Source organism: Lemur catta, chromosome 6, assembly GCF_020740605.2.
Source record: "Lemur catta isolate mLemCat1 chromosome 6, mLemCat1.pri, whole genome shotgun sequence".
Classification (NCBI taxonomy): domain Eukaryota; kingdom Metazoa; phylum Chordata; class Mammalia; order Primates; family Lemuridae; genus Lemur; species Lemur catta.
The window spans coordinates 40,492,217-40,513,569 of NC_059133.1; positions in this window are offsets into that span (position 1 = coordinate 40,492,217).

Here is a 21,353-nt window from a genome sequence, read left to right on the forward strand (position 1 = left end):
GCTCACGCCTGTAATCCTAGCACTTTGGGGGGCCAAGTGGGGAGGATTGCTTGAGGCCGGGAGTTATTACAAGCCTAGGCAATAGTGACATCCTGTCTCTATAAAAAACATTAAAAAATTAGCCAGGCATGGTGGCACATGCCTGTAATACCAGCCACTCGGGGGGCTGAGGCAGGAGGATGGCTTGAGTCCAGGAGCTATGATGACACCATTGCACTCTAGCCCGGGCAACAGAGCAAGACTCTCTCTCAAAACACAAAACAAAACAAAACAAAAAGCAAAAAAATAAAAACAAAAACACTCGATAGCTCTAAATTATGGAAACAGGGACTCTAAAATTGATAAAAACCCTGACAGCTGCAGTAAGTCAAGTTCCACCTCTAGAGAACTGGCCAGTTAAAGAAATCAAGATATTTTACCCCAAAATATAGCTCTTTGACATATTTTTAAGTGGCCCTTCCAACAAAAATTAACTAAGAGTATAACACCTTTAAAGGTCTGAAGAGACATTCTCTCAGAGCAGCTACCTATAAGATATTATTTATATAACAAGACCACCTTCCAGCTCTCTCTGTTCTATTAAAATTATATACACAATTAAAAATTCTATTGGTCAATGGCCAAATGAAATTAAGATGGATCCTTTTATTAGACTCCTAAATTAAAAAAAAAAGTATATATTCACACATAGATTTTAGAGAGCTCTTATTTGAAACAATTGCTTTATTTGTACTGATAGAAAATTAAATTAAAAGAAAGACATATAATAGCATCATGGCTATTCTTAAGTATTCTCCTGATAAAATTAAAAAGCAAAAATCAGACCTAAAACAAAGATAAAATTCTCTGTATGCTGCCTCTCAGGGACTAACAACAAGGGCCACTTTATCTTGTGGCCTAGTAGTTAAGATTCTGTCTTTTCACCCCAGTATCCTGAGTTTGATTCCTGATCAAGGAATGCAACCATTTTGGTTAAATATTTGTGTGACTTTTGCCATTTGTTTATCCTTTTCCCTTCTGTAGATAGCTTCGATTTCCCATATTCTTCCATCTGTGGGAGCATACGGTGCTCTGGGGCCTTTTGTGTGTAGGTGGTGAGCTGAATCTGAGACCCTAGAGAATTTGGCCAAATAGAAATGTGAGTCATACTGTTTGTGGTTAGCAAAACTTTTCTTTCTTAGAGCTGTTTTTCTGGCCTTTCTAGATCTTGTGAAACTGCTTTCCACCTCTTTGGAGATAAGTTGTGCATCTTTGGTTAAGTCACAGACTTGGTTAAGCTTAATTTAAAAGATATCTTTAATTTTTTTTAATTTAATTGAAATAAAATTCAAAAGCCAGAAATATCAGCTGTTTCTCCTGACTAAAATCTGCTCCCATTTACTTTTACTCCTCTTCTTCTTTGTCATCTTCAGCACCACACGAAAAAACCCAGAGGGAAATGCTAATGACTCACTCAGACCCATTAAGGAACTCAGAAAAAAGTACAATTCACCCCATTTTTGGGGTCTTCTGTTTTCATTGTGAAGTCTAAAGAGTCATGGACAGATTCCTCTCAGGTATAAAACTCTGTTATCTTTTATATTGTGCTACTTGATTTCTTTGGCTTTTGGAGGTATCAGAAATTTGTTTGTATTGTTAGAGAATTTGACCTTGGTATATGTAATGACTAGCTAACTTTCCTCTAAGCTCATCCTGTATGTCTCTGCATAAATCCTATAGTGAATTCCTGTATTTTTGTTGTTGTTGTTGTTGCCTTGGTATCCATTTTTGGTCTTCCTCTAGCACATCCAAACTTTCTTTTAAAGGGCATTGGATTTTCCTTCCCTATACTTTGAGATATGGATTGTTACTGTTTCCTCTAAGACTCAGTGAGGGCTTGGGCCATATGTGAAAGAAGTAAGCTTTGACTTGTTCCACTTTTAGAAGCACAGTTTGAGTCTAGCTGTCTTTTTAAATTGATGAGTCTTTCCAGTTTCATGGCTACAGTTTTAAAATAAAGACTATAGAGTCTTTGTTTATGTCCACATGTTTATATGTGCATGTATATATGTCTTCAAATATTGTTTATGAAACCAAATTGGCTCATAAGTAAACAAGTACTCATAAATGAAGTAAATAAACTCAAATGATTTTCAAGTTCACATGGTTTTGGTAATCTTTAGTAAATAGTTTTAAATTTATTGGTAAAATAAAAATGTCTTCAAAATTTAATGAAGACATTTTTTATAAATCGACTAGTCAGGCAAATTTAGGCAATTTCTGCTAGATGTTTTATATTACTTCTGTAATATTTTTGATAACTGTTTGACTGGTCTGTGAGCTAATATCTTAGAGCCATTAGATTCTAGGCTCTAAATAAACAGATGGCCATGGTAAGACCTGGGGATGCGTAGAATTCTCCCTGGCCCAACTATGCCTCCTGGCTAGGCTGGGAAGCGTTAGACATTACCTCCACAGCTTTGTCCTTGGTCCTGAACTCTACACTGATACATAAATTCAGGATCCTGATAGGCCCTGCCTTTCATAAACATCCTTGGGTGCCATGTGGCTTCTTGGGACCCAGGATTACTGAGGAAGATATTCAAAATTCCTTTCAGTGATTTAAAATCATAAAGTCATATTATGTTAAATTAAGCAATAGACAATCATAAAATGAGTCAATTTTAGGTAAATTAAAATACTGAACTAATTAATAATTGCAAGTGTGTTTGCTTACTTTAGAAACATAAGCTTAAATTCATATACTTTGTCATCTTATTTTTACATGATATATAAAGCTAAATATATTTAGATCTGTTAATAAAAATTGAAGACTGACCAGAGTTCAAAGTTACTTTAACATCCTAGTTTTTTAACTATAAATAAGGGTTATGAAGAGTTAACATTATAATTAATATATGTGGTTAAAAACAAAACTACTAGATATAAAAGTAGTAATTTTATATACAAAATATATAGAAAAAAATAGGATATTTTTTTTTTAGTAAAAAAGGTTAGAAAAAGACATAAGGATGTGATTTTGGTTAAAGGAAAAGTAATTTTTCCCAGTTTAGAGGTTTAAAGAATTGTTTTAAATTAGAGAAATAAAAAAAGATAAAATTAAATGAATTTAAAAAGTTGGGAAAGAAAATTGTAAAAAAATTGTAAAAGGTTACAAGAGGTTTATAAAAATTTTACCTTGTGGTCAAACTGATTAAGACTGGATATATTTGTTTATAAGGCTATATTAAAATTAGCTTTTAACATTAATAAGACACTAATATAAAGATAAAATTTGGTCTGAACAAGATTTTTATACAGTATTAATAGGCATAGTAAAAAAAATTTGTTCACATTTTCAGTAAACTGCAAAACAGAAGGGAAAGAGAGACAGATTCACTTTACCTTTTTTATTAGCATGTCTTTCTTTTTGTCTTTATTAGGTTTTATGATTGTTTGGGAAATTGAGTCTCTTTGCTATCAAAGAAGGAAGATTTTGATTTTTAAAATCTTGAATTATTGCTTTGGTAAAATGATGACTTATTTAAAAATGACCTGTGATTCTAATTTGTGATATTGAATGAAGGAATCAGGAAATTTTACTCCAAAATATGACTCCTTGATATAAAGAGTATTTTGAATTAAATGCCCTTAGAGATCAGCAGGGATTAGAAGAGGCTTTCCCTCTATCTGCATAAAAACAGATGGATCCATCAAAAAGAACTGCCTTTCTTCCCCTTTCTGTTATCTCAATATATTGCAAGGAAGAAGATCAAGAATACAACCTGAACTAGCCCAACCCATTTTAAAGATAGTAGTTATCTCTCAGGTTAATTTAATTTTCAAAAACAATCATTTACAAGTCAATCTGTTTCCTCCCATTTTATTCATTCTCCCAAGTATCTATTCTCCCTGCCTAGTAACCACTTAATGACACTCAACAGAATTACCTATGTTCCTCATTTCCTCGTCCCTTCTAAAATGAAGGTATATAAACTTCTGGACCCCATTGAATATGTGGTAATCACTCTGTGATTTTCTCTGTTCTCTATGCACACAGTAAATAAATTTGTAATCTTTTTCTCTTATTAATCTGCCTTATTGTGAGTTGATTTTTCAGCAAACCTCCCGGGGCTAGAGGGGAAGTTTTCCTTTCCCACCACAGAAGTGTTTTAAACCTTTGATATTTGACAAATTTTCCAAGATCAAAAGTTCAAATTATATTAGGGCCTCTGTAAGTCCAAGAGAAACATATTCATCTTATTTGGTATGTAAAATTACAGAAAACATTGTCAGATATGAAATGGTATTTAATTTTCTTTAAGTTATATTTATATAAATATGTATTTCAAAATGGTATCAAATTTCTAAAAACTCTGTGTATCTTGATATATGTTACCAGTAATAATTATGATCACTATGTTAAATTGTTGTATGCCACAGAAATAACCAAATTTCCTTGTCAATTGTCTTTTTAACCATAGCCATTCTAAGACATTTTGTCATCCACAATTATTGTTTTACTTTGATTCTTCTCAAAAGGCAGTTTTTAACTAGCTACAGTGAAAAATTTGCTTCTTCAAGAAAATTTGCATAAAGGACTCTGATAGGTACTCTTGAATACAGGTTTCTGATAACTTTGGAGTTCATACCATTTGGACTAGGAAAACTTCCAAGACTTTAATTTAAAAAGCTGATCCATTCATGAGGATTTCTAACTAAACCTCAAGCACAACAAAAATGAATTACATGACACTAACTTTATAGGGGACTGAAATAATTTTTTATGACTTTTCCATTTGAAACATTGCTGATTCTTTGTGTGTTTTGTTTTCCAGCAGTCAAAAATAATTTTTCCTCTATTGAGCTATTTATAGCTTATAACAAATTAGTAAAGTATATCCTTATGAGCAGAATTTAAAGCATTTATCTTTCTCTGTACTTGATTTCTCCAGTTTAGAAACTCTTTGTGAGTATTCTTAATTTATGGCAATATAGTTATTTGCAAAAGTTCAATAAGAATCTTCTTTCTTTTATAACAGGACACAATCAGAGACACTGATTATTTTACCAAGGCTTTGACTGAAATGGCAAATTTTCACATATGGCCAGACTGCTTTGATGGTTTAAGGTTGACTTTATGGAGCCAATAAAAAGCCCTTTAGGAAGACTGGCCTGGTACCTAGTCCTTTAAAAGGTTCTCATCTATGATTGGTAAAGACTGTCACTTTCCAACAGGTTCCAGACCACTCCCTGCAACTCCTTATGCAAAATGGAAGGTCAAGCCAGGAAGCTGATTCATGCAATTCCCTCTTCCAAATGAATAGTTGTTACTTACTTTATATATCAGCCAGATCCCTGCAGAAAGGTAAAAGGCCTCAGAAATCTATAAGGACTTCCTCCATAGATTATTCATAAGGAATTCCTTGCTGGCTTCCCATAAGCAAGAACATATAAATTGTAATTTTGAGTCTGTAGGCTAAGTCTAGCTCTTAAAACTGAAGTCTATTTGATTCTGTGCTAACAATACTGACAATTTTTTACATTTTTTTTTTTTGCAGAATTCAATGTTTGTGATACAATTTAAAAAAAGAGTATTTATAAGGAGCTAATACAGAGGTAGAAGGCATATTTGGAAACAACCATTTTTAATTGGTGCAAACGGTGATATTGATTGCTCAGAGCTCTAGTATTTCCATTTTGTACATTATAACTTATGCTAAGTATAGTCTAGGAATGAACACAGAGGGCTCTGATTCATCACCTAAATCTGCTCTTTCCAGAAATAAATTGCTACTGTTGCTGTCCAACCAGGTTCGTTTACCGGCTGGCACAGAGAAGAGCCAATGTACTGAGGCAGTTGGGATTGTAATGGCAAAAGACATTTATTCTCCAGAGCGCTGAGCGGAGAGATGGGAAAAAGTTTCTCAAATCCACCTCCCCAAGAAATTGGGATACAGGGTTTTTTTTTTTTGTTTTTTTTTGTAGGGAGCAACATATTGATGCTTGCATTTTATTTAGGTTGATGCAAAAGTAATAGTGATTTTGGGCCCTGAATTTTAAATCATTATAACTAGGCTCAAACACATCTTTATTAATCAAAATAGGAGCCATTTTAATCAACACATTTTTGCCAATGAGAAATGTTTGTTTATTCCTATAGCATAAAAATCTCTGCTTCAGGATGCGACGAACTCTTGGAAAGCATTTTCTGCATCCTGCTGGTTGTGGAAGTGTTTTCCCTGAAAAAATTTGTCAAGATGCTTGAAGAAGTGGTAGTTGGTTGGTGAGAGCTCAGAAGTATGCTCAACAAATTGATGAGATGCATTGAAAACTGCAATGCCTGCAGCTCACTTTGGTCAACAGAAAGGGCCCAATTCTTCTCCACAACACCCAACTGCACTTGGCAACCAGCGCTTCAAAAGTTGGGATACAGGGTTTTTAAGGATAATTTATCAGGCAAGGGATTAGGCAATTAGGGTTGTTAATTGGTACAAAATTATAGGGGTATAGAAATCATCTCCTTGTGTTGTCTCAGTCCCTGGGGTCACAATTCCAGTTGAGTCAGTATCTTCGTATGGGCTGCTGGTCTGGGTGGTTCAACCAATCCACATGAATGTGGGGCCTGGAAGATATCTTAAAAAATTACTTTTAGGTTTCAAAAAGGCAATGTTATCTATGGAGAAATTTAAGAATCTTTATGGGCACCAGATATGGTTAGAAGTTAAGAATATTTATGACCACCAGCTGTGTGGCTCTGGAGTGGCAATTATAGAGAAGCAAATAGGGGGACTGAAACTAATTATTATCATTATTTTTAGCTAGGTTCTTACAACAGTTCTCGCCCTGCACCCCATTATTGACTTGTGTAAAGGGCGGTTTCACTACTTTCAAACATGCCCCAGCCAACTGGTCTACACCTGTCCTTGCTGCTACATTCTAACTTTACAAGCCTTGCTGGAATTTTAGCTGTTCTGCTTGAGTAGCCAGTCAATATATTTAAGTCTTACTTTTGTATGTCTTCAAATTCTTATTCTCATTCCAAATTTATATATTTTTAGAATTTTGTTAACTAAATGATAGAAATTAGAATTATTCTACAGTCTATCTAATTACAAAGCCAACAGGTATCCATCCTATTGTGTTTGGCTGTTTAAACTTGAAGCCAGCATTCAGATTTTACAAGTAACTATAGTTCCTGGACAATCACATAACATTTCATGCTTTGTCCTTCAGATTTTATTTTCTTTTTTTGTATTTAAGTTTGCATATTAATAAATAAAACTAGGATTCATATATTGTTATTACTGTCACAATTTATTTTGCCTTCTTGCTTCAGGATGTTTTGAAACCTAGATGTTGCAAGCTATTTTACTGACAAGGAAACTAAAGCTCAGAAAGATTAAATAATTTGATGAAAAAAAATTTTTTTTTGAGACAGATTCTTACTCTGCAGCCTCCAGCTAAAGTTCAGAGGCATTAGGCTAGCTCACTACCACCTCAAACTTCTGGGCTCAAGCCCACCTGCCTCAGCATACCAAGTAACTGGGACTATAGGCACATGCCACCATGCCCAGCTAATCTTTTATTTTTAGTAGAGACGGGGTCTTGTTCTTGCTCAGGCTCAAACTTCTCAAACTTCTGAGCTCAAGGGATCCTCCCACCTTGGCCTCCCAGAGTGCTAGTATTACAGGCATGAGCCACTGCGCCTGACCTGATGGAAGTTAAACAAAAAATAAAAAAGCTTGAACATAAACCCAGATCTTTGGACTCTCAGAATAGTGACCTTTTCCTTGTAAACTTAATGTTAAAAAGATATGTATTTTATTTAGGATTAGGTGTTACCTCACCTATTATGACAGGAATAAGGTTCAAAAAAGACATACAAAAATGCTGACTTTCTTTCAGACAAACAAGAACAAAAACAAAACAAAACACCAATAACTAACCAAAAAAGTTATCTCCAAACAAACCCATACAATACCTCCAGAAAAAAATAAGACATTTTCCCTCTGGTCTCTTCCTTTTTTTCCCTAAGAGGAGAAACATTTATGCTTATAACCAGAAAAATTTACTTCTGCTATAAAAACACGTAGGCCATATGGCCCATTTGGTTATGCCAGAAAGCCTCACATTTATGTAAGACACTTATTTTACAGATGCACAATGTAAGCTTTATTTCCTTGTTTCATGGATGAGAAATTTAGCTTGTCATTTTTAAAGAAAATACACATGGAAATGTGGAGATGTCAATGAATGCTCCATGCTTGGATAAAAAATACTTTATGGTATTTAAAATAACTCAAAAACAAAACTAGTAGGCACATTTATTGTTGGCTTCACATTTAAAATGAAACTCTCTATTAAGTAATCACGTGCATGTGTGTATGTGCATTTTCACTGGAGACATAGATATATATATTTGTTCTCCAGAGGAGGTCAAAATACAACCAACATATGGTGAAATTAATCAAGCATCTCATTTATTTTGTCTCATTGGATTTTGATGGAGCTGATAATCTAGTCTGACAACTTGCTGAATTATTGTCAGATATATTGAACAATCTCTTCTCATTATGTATGACAGCTAGTTAAGTGCTGTAAATTATGGGGCACTGTAGGAGTTAGGTATGTTATGAAAGCCAAGAGACAAGCACTTGAGGAAAGGGAGTAACTGTTCTTAAATGACCTCTGTATAATAATTCACAGAGTATTAAAGCAGCTCTAGACAGTCTCTTTTATTTTAGTTTAAAAGACAACTGTTCACTTGGATGAGAAACAGTGGTATGTGAAAAAAATAGAAAAAAAGAAAAAAATTGTATGTGTATACATGCATGTATTTATATTTATGTATTTTATAATACCTTTTCTCTTAATTTTTACTCAAATTTTATCCAACTTAAATATCTAGTTTCTAGCAATCTTAACTATTCTATCCCAAAATTTGTTAATAAAATAAATATTTGTTGATTAATGACCTGATAAATTTTGGGATCTAATATATGATAGTAATATATTTTTACTTTTTATTATTAAAGGGAAAATCAACTGATTAAGCATTAAAGTAGTTTATATGGTCAAATGTTTTATTGTGATAATCATAATATATTGTAAACATTGGTAAATATATAATGATTATAATTTGTAATGTGTGACAATAAAGTAACAACAGCTTACTAGAGAACAATTAGGGAAAATGATGTAACTTATCTCCTATAATATCACAAATCAAAAATAACTGCTACTGTGGAATTTTTTAAACATTTCATAAGTCTTACATGGATAAGATCATGCTTTTATATACATTCAGTACTATATATCTTACTTTTTAGACCTAACATTGTATTATACATATTTTCCCATGTCATAAAAAATTACTCATTAAAAGTAATTTAAAATGAGGCCGGGCGCGGTGGCTCACGCCTGTAATCCTAGCACTCTGGGAGGCCGAGGCGGGTGGATCGCTCGAGGTCAGGAGTTCGAGACCAGCCTGAGCAAGAGCAAAACCCCCATCTCTACTAAAAATAGAAAGAAATTATCTGGCCAACTAAAATATGTATATATAGAAAAAATTAGCCGGGCATGGTGGTGCATGCCTGTAGTCCCAGCTACTTGGGAGGCTGAGGCAGTAGGATCGCTTAAGCCCAGGAGTTTGAGGTTGCTGTGAGCTAGGCTGATGCCATGGCACTCACTCTAGCCCAGGCAACAAAGCTACACTCTGTCTCAAAAAAAAAAAAAGAAAAAAAGCAATTTAAAATGAAATGATGTTGACTTTCAGTCTCACATCTGGAACGTAGAATGGTACTTTATTTTCGTGACCTTCCTCCCTAGAACCTGTAATCCCAGTCTAATCATGGGAAAAACATAAAAACAAATCGCAATTGAGGGACATTCTACAAAATACCTGATAAATACTCATTAAAACTGTCAACATCAACAAAACTATGGAAAAACTGAAAAATGGTTACATCTAAGGAGAGTCTCAATAAACATGGCAACTAAATATAATGTAGTCAATGGGATCTTGGCCCAGAGAAAGTACGATTAAGTTTAAAAAGAATAAGAACATCTGAATAAAGTATGGACTTGAGCCAATGACAGTTTATCAAGATTATTTCATTAATTGTGATAAATTTGCAACAGTAATGTGAGATGTAAATAATAGTGGACATGAGGTGTGGGGAGTATTTAAATCTTTATATTATCTTCACCACTTTTTTGTGAATCTAACGCTACTCCAAAATTAAAAGCTTATTAAAAGTAAATACATTTAAATTATTTACATATATTATTAACATGTACATATTTGTCTATCTTCAACACCTTTCTGGTTTTGTAGCTGTTGTTTTGTCACATAGCAAGTTCTTATGTATACTTGGGTCTATCTAAATGTCCCACACTTACATTTTTTTTTGAGGGCAGTCCCAACATTACTTTCACTAACTGTTAAAATATTATTCCAAAACATTTGATAATGTAACTGTTACCATACTTTGTAGCAATCATTTTTTTTCACCAGTCAAAAGTAATTATATAAAGAGAACTATAACTGCAGTATGATGTTGAGCTTATTTCTTTAGGGTGTGGTATAAAAGAGAAGGTTCTTTAAAGCAACATTTGTCTTATGATTCTTCAATATTTATAAGAAACATTTTACAGAAGGTCAATATAAAATTGTCCATGCAGCCTGGGAGTTGGTATAAGAACTAAAAGTCATTACATAAGTCTGAAGTTTAAACATTTACATGGATATAATTGTTTCATTTGAACAAAATGTTCTGAATATTCTGAAACATTTTTTCTTCTTGTTTTCTTTTTACTCTTCCACTTTTTTCTTTCAACATGTGTAAATGGAATAGAGTACAAGTTGTGCATAACCAGAAAATATGTATGGCTCAATAGGAGTTGTCAGAGAGGGAAATTTTTCGGTTCATTTCAGGATGAAAATGATAGAAATGCCAAAAGTGACACAGGACTTTGAGATGGTATGTAAAAATCATATTTTGTCAGCTCTGATTATATACCCTCATGAAAAGAACAAAATCCTAGATTGTAGAAACATATGTAGACAACATTTCTTTTTTCCAGACAGCCACCCATAATCCTTGAAAATTATAAATTATCTATATTTTTTTGGGGGGATAGATTTCATAAAACAATAAATACATACATACAAGAAACATGTCAGGCAGAAAGAAAAGTGGAAACGTACCCTGAGTGACAGTAAATATTTCTACATCATTCTCTATGCATTATATATGTCATAATTCATATGACATTTTTTACATAGATAGCTTTGTATCATACTTTGCAAATATTGGCTCGTACAATGCTTTTGTTATATACCTTGTTTTGTTTTTTTTTTTTTCATTTTATCTACAGGATGGTGTTTTCCCTTGGTAAACTTCCTGTTATAATGAAAGCTTTTGTCTTCTACTTGTATTTGGAGCCCTGTCTCTTCTTGTCTTCAAAGCACTTAGCTTTCTCTTAGCTACAAATATTCACACCACTTTGTCATATGTTTTGTTTTTTAAATTAATATTTAATTATCTTTTGACATATATTAATTTTTAATTTTGACTTCTAGTAAATGTGTCCTTCCATGGTTCCCATTCCTTGATTTATATCTTTTTTGTATTATTTGGTTTGAGTATATATTTTAAATTTCTGTGCTTTGATAACATACCTTTCAATTCACTTTGAAAATAAATTACAATACATTATTAACTATAGTCACTGTGTCATGAATTATCCAGAACTTATTTTGTAACTGAAAGTTTGTACAATCTGACCAATATCTTCCCTTTTCTCCCACCCTCAAGCCCCTTGGAATTGCCATTCTACTCTCTATTACTCTAAGTTTGACTGTCTTTAACTTTCAGGTGTAAGTGAGATCATGTAGTACTTGTCTTTCTCTGTCTGGTTTATTTCACTTAGCACAGTGGCCTGCAGATTCATCAACCTTGTTGCAAATGGCAGGATTCCCTTCTTTTTTTAAGGCTTCAGATAATGCTTTATTCTAACAAATGCTAGAAAATATTCTGTTAACTTAGAGTATAAAAAGTTAGATTTTAGCAATATGACTGATTTGTTCTTTGCAAACTGCCTATCTAAATGGCATGTATATCTACATGAAGTGTCTTCTTTCTTCATCATATTATGTCATTCTATTAGGTATCACAAAATTCTTTTATAGGTAAATTAATAAGAATGAAGTGAATTTAATGAGATCTGACAAGAGTGATAACATGCTGTTTCTTTAAATTATGGTTGATAGATAATAAATATGCTGAGTACATGATAATTAATTATAAAGTGTATAACACACAATAATGAATTAAATAAAATTTAATTAATCAATTTAAATTATTGACTGTAATAAAATTAATAGAATCATAGCAATCACTTGAAGAAGGCCCTTTACATTTAAATTGCTACAAGCAACTCTACTGTGGGCTGGAGTGGAGGTACTAAGGCAAACTAAGGAATAATCTGTCATACCTCACCAGAGTGCAATATATCAATGTAGCCAAATTGCACTTGTACCTCCTGAATATACGCAAATAAAAACTAAATGGAAAAAAAATTAAAAAATATGTTATAGATTTTAGCAATATAAAAAGTGTAAATTCAGGTAAGATTTTATACATTTTCCTTTAGGCAAATATGTATTTCCTTTATTAATGAGTTATTTCTTTGAAATTTCCAAATTTGCATAGGTTATAGGGGAAAATATAGTTCTTCTTTCCTTGGAATAAATTAGCTAATGTCTTGAATAAATAAACATAGGAATTCTTCCTCTCCACTCACCAACACACATGCATACCCTCCAAGCACTTAGAAAATCTAAGAAAGTATTTCACTAAAATTTTAAGAGCCTTATTTCATCTAGTTATGGAAAAAGTGCCTTTATTGAGACAAAATTAATCATATTGAAAACTGTGTATAAACTTTCCGTAACTAGTACTGGCAGAGAATCCCACCTGGCTTCTGGACCAATTGGCATTCTTAATGAGGTACAGGTAAGCCATAAAATGTCTAGGTTTGAATTATTCTGTCTAAATGCATATTCTAAGAAATGAATGTCTTTCTAACTGCATTCTCAACCATGCCACTAGTGTTAGAAACATCAGATTGTGTTTCCTCTAGGAGAGTGCTTACACTCTGGAGTTAGGACTTAATAAATCCTACCCACCTCATCTCATTTACCTGGACTATTACTGTAGCACTGATCAGACCCACTCAGAATTAGATGCTAAATTAAATTTGTTCTTTGCTCTTTCACAATAAGTATTTAAATGACAAAAGACAATTGTTGGAAAGTATGAAAAATTCAGTCAAGAAATTTATAGTGAGGTTTTATATGCACCAGCATTCAGTTATGTGTGGAAATGTTTATAATTCCTGTGGGTGCCTACTTCTAGTTTCATTTTCTTATAAGGCGGAAAAAAGGTAGGCATTTTATAACTGAGGAAACAGGAAAAAATGATAGACACTAATGGATTTTGTTCTAAATTATTCTATTAATACAAGGGAATAGAACTTACCTAGAAAACATTCTCTTTCTTAGAAATATAGTAATTATCCTAGTCTTCAATTTGACTATTTTGAACTCTGGCAACAGAACTCTGGTGTAGAGAAGCAAGCTGGACAGAGTGTATGACAATCTTAAAAAATGAATGATCCAAATGTTGAAACATCCTAAAGTAATCTTCAAAGTCACACCTAATAATTTATGGGAATAAATAACTTGAAAGAGTCCTATTAAATGACCTTACAGTTTCCTATTCAAGTACAGCGTCCCCACATTTATTCTATACATAGAAAACATTTGGCTAACTTAAGTTTGCAAAATGCATTGCTAGTTTCAAAGGCACAATGTATTTATTAGAGCCTCAAAAAATACTGTAGTGTGCTTAAATGTTTGATATTAACTCTTTCTGATACCTTAGTATCCCATAGTATGATCAAGATAATAGGGTCATCCCAAACACAACACTCATTATTTTTTGCTATATAAGTAAAATACGTATGTCTGTACATATATTTATCAAGGGAGAAAAATAAAGCAAGTTTGTAGCATTTTGGATAAATCTGTTTAAAAAGTGGTATTACTATATAATTGATTATATTGTGCAATAGAGATAAAATAGAAGAAAAATTATTGTTAAGTCTACAAAATATACAACAATTTTCTTCATACACTTCTAAACTACACACACACACACACATTTATTGGAGCAGTGTAGCACAGTTAAAGGAACTAACTTACTGTGGCACAAACTGGTTTGTGTTCAAATCCTATTTCTGCCAATTATTGTATAACCTCAGTTTCCTTATCTGTGAGATGATAACAATATGTTTGTAATTATTTTATAAGATGTGTGGTTTTTTAGAATTAATGGTATTTTATCAAAAAAGAAAATCACACTATCTTCTAACATGCTTTTCTCATTTAATATGCCATAAACTAATATCTATATAAATAAATATACATCTATATTATTTTAATAATGTTCTATCGTAAGAGACTATCATGCTTTAGTTTGCCAACATATTTTTGTGGTTTTTTTCATTGATCAGTAATTCATTGTATTTAAGTAAGAATTTAGTTTGCTGTTGATTATCTGGTATTTGCTGAACCCATACGTTCTATTAAATAGCCACTTTTAATCAATGTTTTTTATGTGGTTATGAAGATAAGTATATTCTTTGTATAGGAGAAAACAATTTAAATGTCAATTTAGTTGTCCCTTGCATTGTTCAAATCTTCTATATTCCTACTAATTTTTTTGCCTGTCTTCCCTATAAGTTTATGAGGAAGGTATTTTTAAGTAACCTATATAAATGGATTTTTGATGGCTATTTATAATTTTTGTTTAAATGCTTCTTCTTACATGTTGAGGCTAATGCTGTTAGTTGTGCTGTATATAGGTTAAATAATGTTATATTTTCCTGATGAATTATTCCTTTATCTATACATAATAACTTTAATTATCCCTAATAATGCTTTTGCTTAATGTTTATATTTTTCTGGTCATAATATGAATATATGAAATTCCTTTTTGTTAGTGTTTGCGATATGTGTGTATGCATATATGTAGTAGTGTAATATATACATACGTACATATACACAAATATGTAAACACACACACACATAATTATGCTACTATTGATGCTGAAAAATATAACACCTCTACAAAACAATATACCTGATCTCCTTAAAAAAATAACAGGAAAATAAGTATGAATTTATTTACCTACCAGCCTAAATAATAAGGAAATACTGATATCTTAGAAATAGCTTGTGTATCTACCTGTGCAATCATATAGTACTTTGTCTTTCCAATGTAATCCATTAAGTTTATTATTTGTTATAATCCCCAATTTACCATAAAATTTACTATATATGTGTGTGTGTGTGTGTATATATATATATGTATACATATATATGATCCCTTTTTTGCAATTTAGAGAAATGTATGTGTTTGTAACATTATATGCTATGATAAATACTTTACATTTAGAAACTACACATATAATTTAGATAAAGGCTTAAATTTGCATTTGTGTCATCAAAGGTTGTATACAGATTTGAAGTAATTAGTTAAAACTGCCAAACTCCCCTCAGGAATACTGCACCAATTTATATTTTAAAACCATTTTTTGTACACATGGATAAAAAAGAAGTTAAAAATTTATTTCAATCATTAATTCAAATTTACCTCTTTACTTATAAAATTCTTCAATTAGCTTTATTGAATTCTAGAAATGTGAATAACAGTAGTAGAAATTATCTTTTAAAAATAATTTTTATAATAGGTACTACTTGCCATTGTATTTATACAAATTTTAAACCTGCAAAGGGATGCATAATAGCTTCCCAGTTCATCATGATAGGTTTTCTTAACAGAGCTACCACTGTTACCAATTTAAATCTTCCTACAAACTTAATTTCTGGGTTCAACATTAAGAGGGGATGGTCTTAGCTGTTTTTGGTTATATTTTGCAGCCATCAGAAAACTCATTTTATAAATTAAACTGTCCTATTATCCCAGCAATAGGTTGATATATTAGTTTTCTAAGGCTGCCATAACAAAGTACCACAGACTAGGTGACTTAACAGAAATTTATTTCCTCACAGTTCTGAGGGCTAGAAGTCCAAGATCAAAGTGTCAGTCAGCAGCGTTGGTTTCATTCTGCAGCTTCTGTCTCTGGCTTGTCCATGGCCATCTCTTGATGCCTTCGAGTGGTCTTCTTTTCATACACACATGTCTGGTGTCTCTCTGAATGTCCAAATTTCCCCTTCTTGTAAGGACACCAATCAGACTGGATTAGGGCCCACCCCAAAAGACCTCATTTTACCTTAACCACTTCTTTGTAAACCTTATATCCAAATCTGGTTATATTCCGCAGTGCTGAGGTTTACTCCAAATCTGATTACATTCAAATTCAAAATATGAATTTTAGGGAGACACATTCAGCCCATAACAGTTGTTGCACTTGCAGCAGATAGTTAGGATGAGCAATGTAGTCTGTTTCTATCTCATTCTATCTCATCCTCCACTAATTTGCCACAATTTCTGACCTGGAAGAATTCTCACATATTATGGGTGATATTGATGTTATATGGCATCACAACATTTTATGTGGCAGTTACACAATTGTTTATTTTTCCTTTCCCGAAAATATATATTTTTGGCTTTCTTATATACTCTTAAAAATGACAGCCTCAGAAACAACTGGATATGGGAACTCAGAAAACATGAAGACACTTTCTGCTTTTTTTTTCCTGATCATTTCTGAAGACTTCCTTTATTCCTATCTTCCTCTCAATAAAAGTGCAGCTATGCTTCTCTGCCATCTTATAGTGGTAAGCATAACCTAACGACTCCAGAGACTTAGAGATCACTTCAAATACAGAAGAGCATAGGATACTTTCAGCTTCATAGTTACGTTATCCTAAAGAAGATGTTTATTTTATGCATCTTGGATTAACCAACATTGATAAGCAATCAAGCTTATATAAAATAGGAAATTCCTCATGGAAATAGTATGGACGGAGTGAGGGAAGGAACAATTTCCAGGAAGGGCAAACAAAGCAAGGTTACTGAGTGGAAAATCCCATGTACTGTATATACACTATGTTACTTAATGATGCTTATTTTTCCTCCTCAATCTCCTTACAATGTATAAAGGTAGAAAGGAGCAGGTACCCTTCTGAAAATGTCATTTAAAATTAACTGAAACAGACTTTTCCCAAGTAGTTCTATCATCCTTCAAAAAATACTAATACTTTTTAATGTTATTATCACAAGGCTTTGACAAAAACATAGTTAAATTAAATTATTATTTATGATTTCACCATCAATGGGATAATAGATCAAAATTATTTCTTTATGCTGACTGCCATTTATTTCACTTAAACTGTTGATTTCTGTAGAATAAAGGTGTTTTTTATGTTTCTATTTTAGTAAACATATTCCAAGTTAGTTTTTTACGGTCTATTTCAATGACTATAGATTCATTTTCTCCTTTCTCACTTCTCTCCTCTGTCATCAATAGATGCTCTTGTAAACATGATATTGGGTCAAAGTATTGTTCAAACTCTTCTTAATAATTGAATGCCAGCCATTGACTTCATATTAATATTATATAATTAATATTAAAAGTCAAAGATTTATGTATCAATTTTTTCAAAATATCAACTTTTACATGAATTAATTATTGGATATAACTCATATTCAGGCATGAGTTCAGTGAATGCATTAGTATTGCCAGATTTTTTTTTAAAAAGAGAAAAAAACTGAAAAAAGAAGGAAAATCTTGGATGTTGAAATTGCCAAAATATTAACTCTCCCAGTCCTCTAAATACCTGAATCTAAATTAAATATCTTTCCTAATTTTTCCAGATCTCTCTCTGCCTATCATGATATTTATTGTGATATATTAGTTATCTATCTTCAGCTATCTTTATGACCCTGTCTCTTGTGGGTAACAATTATATTTCATTCATTGATGAACATATAGTAGGGGTTCAAAATATATTTAATGAATTAATACGTAACCACATCAGTCTTGACCTTTTCTAATGACAGATATATTCCATGTTAGATTGCAGCAGATTAATGCCAGAGTAACCTGCAGAAGAGAAGAGCAGTGGAAATCAGCCATGGTTAAGTATGAAGACAGCAGTAATAGATACAGATTAGAAAAGGTGATGGAGATGAGAGCAGTGATTGGGAGGCTTATGAAAGATAAAGGGACAGCATCTTGAAAAAGAGTAGAAGGAGCTTCTGCAGAAGGGGAGTAGGCAACGTGTCAGTAAGACATCAGTATGCCTTAATACTGTGCAAATGTTACTGCATCAACCAAAAGTAGGCATTAGAAACACAACTTCTCTGCAGTGAGAATTACAGGTGGGTAACAGAGACATATAAGCATGAGTCTCAGTATAATTATCTAAGAATGTGTATTAACTGCCTTTGGTGTTGTAGCAAAGATCTGCAAAATCATAGGAGTTCACAAGCAAAAAAAAATATTTCTTGGCTGTTGAAAGTTGAGTTCTGCTCCAGTGTCTTTTCATGCCAGAACCCAGGAGGAAGGATCAGCTCCTGTTTGGGACATGCTATTCATTCGGCTGAGAGAAGAAAGGAAAAGTGATGATAACAACTACAGTGCCTCTTAAAGCTTGTGGATAGATACAGCACACACTGTATCCACTCACATTCCATTCCTAAAGCATAGCACATGGCCAAGCTAAATATTATTGTGGGACTAAACACATCATCAATATCTCCGCTAAAGGATGCACTGGAGTTATAAGACAATGGGTTAAGTCCTATAATCCTTTTACAAAATGAGTAGGTGTGTGAGGGAGGAGAATATTCTGCTTGTTTACATATGTGCATCTTTGGGGGAAAAGCTGGTCTTTTGTAGAGATAGTGAAGATCAATCAGAACATGACAAGTTAAAGTGGTGGTTAAGAGCTCGGACTTTGGGATGAGTCAGAGGTAGTTTCTAATACTTTAACCACTGAGGTAGTTAGCAATCATGGCCAAATTACCTGTCCTACTCCAAAAATTGATATGATATAGCGTTTACTTCACAACATCTCCAATGGAACTATATCTGCAAAGCATTAAGCAACTATCTTCTCTCAAGTGTAAGCAATCAGCTCCTTGCCTCAGGTGTACCCAGACCCAGTTGGATGTTTCTCTATCAGTACTTCCTTTTACTCAACCTCCGAATGCATGAGGAGTTTAATATACAAGCAAATAATCATTATATATGTGCTTGCTTTTTAAAATTAGCTATTTCATACTCCTCAACCTTACTTTTTAATTAAAATAATAGCACAAAACAAAAAGTCATTTGTCCTAAGAAACAAAATTCTAATAATCAAAAAAAAAAACCTCCTTAAATATTGAAGAAAATTAGAAAAAAAACTTTTCCTGTAATTTTATTAATTAATACTCTGTGGTCTTGACTTTAACAAATATAGGTAATTTTTAAATTAAGAGGCATTAAATTAAAGTCATATTTAAAGACCTACAGCATCAACATTCTTCAGTTTATGAAGAATAACCGCTATTGTTCTAGGCTTATAAAAACACTAAGTATACTACATAAGCAGGTTTTCCCCACTGAGGTATTAATATCAAGTTTTCCATTAATTTGTTTTTGAAATACATCCTGGGCAAGATGGACTCTGGAAATTGTTTAAATTAACCAGTCCTCTTGAACATACAGATAATAATGTATTTATAATATATTATATAGGTTGAATATCTCTAATCCAAAAATCTGAAATCCTAAATGCTCCAAAATCCAAAACTTTTGAGTGCCAACATGACACTCTGACCCAGTGATTCATTCTTGACCACCATTATCAAGAAAATGTCTGTTTAATTTGCCTTCTTTGTAACACTTATCACAACCTGAAAAGATCTAGTCCATTCTGTTTATAACTATAAAGAGTTCCTGGCACATAGAAGACTCTCAACAAAACTTTTGAATGATTAAACCTAGTATATAATGCAGACTTGCATAGCAAGCCCTTAGATGCCTATAGGGGCAGACACTGCCATGGCTATAAAATAAAATCCTAAATATGTTTATACATCACAAGTCAATTATTTTGTTTTTTACTTCCTGCTTAAATAAAATAATTTATACAAAGAACATAGCCCTATTAGATAGTGGTATTGGAATTAACGTAGTTTGTAAACATAAGTAAAAGTAATCAATATAATAAAACAGGTAATGAATGGCAACTATGTGAAAGGTAGTGTTTTAGATTCTGGGGAAACAATAGATTTCTTTCAATATATGGTAAATAAATGTAATGATTGTTGTATTTTTTTTCTGCTTAGTATCAAGACTTTAGTTTCTCATGATGATTTTAATGGCCCATAACAGAAATCACCATTTGTCTTTCTTTCCCTCAAAAACTACTAAAATGATAAGATAACAATACCTGCTTATAATATAATACCAATGTTTAGATAGAATTTCTTCACAAAATAATCAATATTTGAATCCATATACATTTATTTTTTAATTTATTGGGGTTTTTTTTGTTTTTATTTTCTCCTGTATACTGTCAGGATTATCTTAGTTTATTAACCAACATTAAAAATATTTTAAGGAAAAATTAACTTATTTAATAAATTGAATGCAATAGTCACTCATGAAATCAAAATTAGAAGATTTTACTTTATCTCTAAGAAAACTCAATAGTTCTAGTTTTACCCCAACCCACCTCCCTTCCTTTCAGAATTAGTGCATATGACTGCATAATTGGGGAAAAAATATTGGTATAATTTAACCTAAAAAATTAATAAATTATCCTATCATCAGGATGAGAGATATGAATTCATACATTATTTGTTAATTTTCTCAATAAATATTTGTGAGATACTGGATTCTAAACATTAGACTGTATATACAAAGACATAACCAAGAGAGAGAGAAAGCATCCGAGAATATGCAGGGTGTGATGTTTCAAATAATCATTCTATTTAAGTGATCTTGCTTTATTCACTTCACCACTCTTATAAAGCCATAGATTTCCTGCAGGAAGCGGCTGACACATTTCTTGTAGATTAGTAAACCCATGATTGTAGCTCCTTATGTGATCAGCCACTTAATTGCACTTTACAAACCATCTCCACAGAAAGAGTTCCATTTGAAGTATTTTTAGAATCTCTTAAAAAAATTATCACCATCAAAGGACTAGATATTTAAATTTTGGGAAGAAAGTATTTGGAGTTTCTACCCTTATTCCAATCAAATTGCCTAAATAATCATCCAAAATTGTTATTTGAGTTCTTAAATCTAAATGTGGCTTCTTTGGTGCTATTATATATATA